Genomic DNA, 2,534 nt, shown 5'->3' on the forward strand with positions numbered 1-2,534 from the left:
TCCATTGAGGGTAATATTGGCTGTTGGTTTTGCATAAATGCCTTTTATTATGTTGAGGAATGTCCCTTCTATTCCTATTTTGCTGAGAGTTTTGATCAATGGCTTTAAACTTGTCTCTTAACCTTTCGCCTGGTAAGCCTCACCTCTTTTCTTCATTCTCCTTCACTTCCTCTCCTCCTTGTAGAGAAGGAATGAAAATAATGATAATAATGATAATAACAGATACCACTTAGTGATCATTTTCAGTAAGTCAGATGTGTCAGATACATACTTTATTTCATTTAAACCTCATGGTGGCAAGTAGTTTCTGGGCTCTCATCATCCAGGCCACCCTTCCCCTCAGCTTGCGCTCCGCATTGCCATGCTTGGTGATGTCAAATACTAAGCTCACTGTGCAGAAGTTTTCTGGGCTCCTTATAGTAGAGAAATGTTGGAGTCCCTGAGTGGTACAAACAGCTAATATGTTTGGCTACTAACCAGAGGGTCGGAGGTTTGAGTCTACCCAATGGTGCCTCGGAGGAAAGACCTGGTAATCTACATCTGGAAAAATATCAGCCATTGAAAACCCTGTGGAGCATGGTTCTGTGACATACCTGGGGTCAACATGAGTCAGTGTTGACTTGATGGCACCTGATTTTGTGGCACTTTGATGTCATTCTGTTTTGATACTCAGCCCTGCCACACTTGGGAGATGGAAACTGAATCTGTTATCTATTGCTGCATAACAATTTTCCCCAAAACTTAATGCCTTCAAACAGTAATCATTTATTAGATCATGATTCTATGGGTTGACATTTTAGGCTGGGTTTAACTGAGTAGGTCTTCTGTTGGTCTAGCTTGTACTCAGTTGTGTGGCTGTGGTCAGCTGGTAGGTTGGCCAGGATTTTTCATCCTAGATCCTTCCTCACATCTAGCAGTAGACAGACTTTGGCTAGGGTGACAGGAGTGACCCGGCACCATGTCTCTCATCCTTCCAATGAGAGCAGGCTAGCTTCTCCACATGGTGGGTGGGTTTCAGCAACAGCAAGAAAGGACAAGTCTCAATGCCCAAGCACTTTTCTAGCCTTTGGGTGAATGAGGCCAGATGTTTTTCCAGTGTGTGAATTCAGGGAATTTCATAGTCTCCTAAATCAGTGGCTTTAAACTTTTTTTGACTGCAAGTAAATAGTGTACAAATTACATTGTGACCCAGTGTGCAGCAGCCTAGCCAGCAACAAATGTTTCACATTTTCTTTTCTGTTTCATTTACTTTAGTGCCCCTAAAGTAAATGTCCCTCAGTTTGAGGAACACTTTACTAGATAGTAATAGTTTCCCATTCTCATCCCATAGCCAGAGTGCATCCCTGGGGCACACATGTCTCCAGAAAGCTATCTTCATTTCCGGTGCTGAAGGAAGTAATTTGTATAGGTTATAGGTAAGAACCAAAGACTAGAATTTGTCCATGTTCCCCAGTCCTGGAGAAGGAGAGCTCTGACCTAATGTCCCTAATGCCAATTTTCTGGGCAGAAATATCCCGGGATGAAATGAGTAATTCACAGAGCCGCACCAACCTGATGGAAATATCCTCAAGCTTCCAAACTCTCATTGCCTAAGATTAGATGAACCTTCTCATGTATAACTTGGGTTTCTTGAGTAAATCCACACACACACACCCTCCTCACCTCCCGCCCCGTGGTAGGAAGCACCTTATGTAGACTGGCCTCCTCGAGTCTCACCCTATGGGTTGTCTGTTGAAATTCTGCTTGTTGCAGATACTTTGAAAACTGTAAAGTGCTGTGTAAATGTTAGTAATTATTATGGCTACAGTTTTATTGTCATTTATAATTAGGTTGACTACGTATTCACATTTGCCTGGAACAAATTGAATTTATGCTTGTTGTCCAGTCTAATTATTAAAAGTGTCCTTTTTTTTTTTTTTTTTCCTCTAAAAGGATTTTGTTTTAAAGAGTGAATTTTATGGCTACGCTGCTTATAATGAACGCATGAGTTTTGGTCACGTGGTTCTGATTTCCAAGACCAAGCCCAACAATGATTACAAATAGTTTTCATCTCAAGTGCTGACTATAGCTGATTGGTAGTGCCTGCCTGGAGTTCGGTGTTTTGCAGGATTCAGAGGAAGGAAGTAACTTTGGCCAGAAGATGTGCTGGGATCTATGATGGAAAGGTGGAGGTGGGGATTGGGTGGGGACTGGCAGCATCTGTGCTAAATTAGCCATTGCTGCTTGCACTAAGCAAGGTAGAGCCTGTCTTTGAGGCTGTTCCTGTTGCAGCCAGAGCGAACTCAGCTTCAGCCCACAGCTGCACATATGCCAGATTCAGTAATAAGAACTAACATGTGTTGAGCCTTTTCCATAGGCCACGCATCTTAAGCACTTTATCATCTCAGTCAGTCCTCATGATAGGAGGTAGTGTCGTTATCCTTATTTTATAGACCAGGAGTCTGAAGCATAGAGAGTTATGTAATGTGTTCTAAGTTGTACCGCTATAGGTGGTACAGTAGTCTGGATTTAGTCCATAACCTGTCTTTCCACCC

This window comes from Orycteropus afer, unplaced genomic scaffold (assembly GCF_000298275.1).
Source record: "Orycteropus afer afer isolate SDZICR_OR568_19922 unplaced genomic scaffold, OryAfe1.0 scaffold00218, whole genome shotgun sequence".
Taxonomy (NCBI): Eukaryota; Metazoa; Chordata; class Mammalia; order Tubulidentata; family Orycteropodidae; genus Orycteropus; species Orycteropus afer.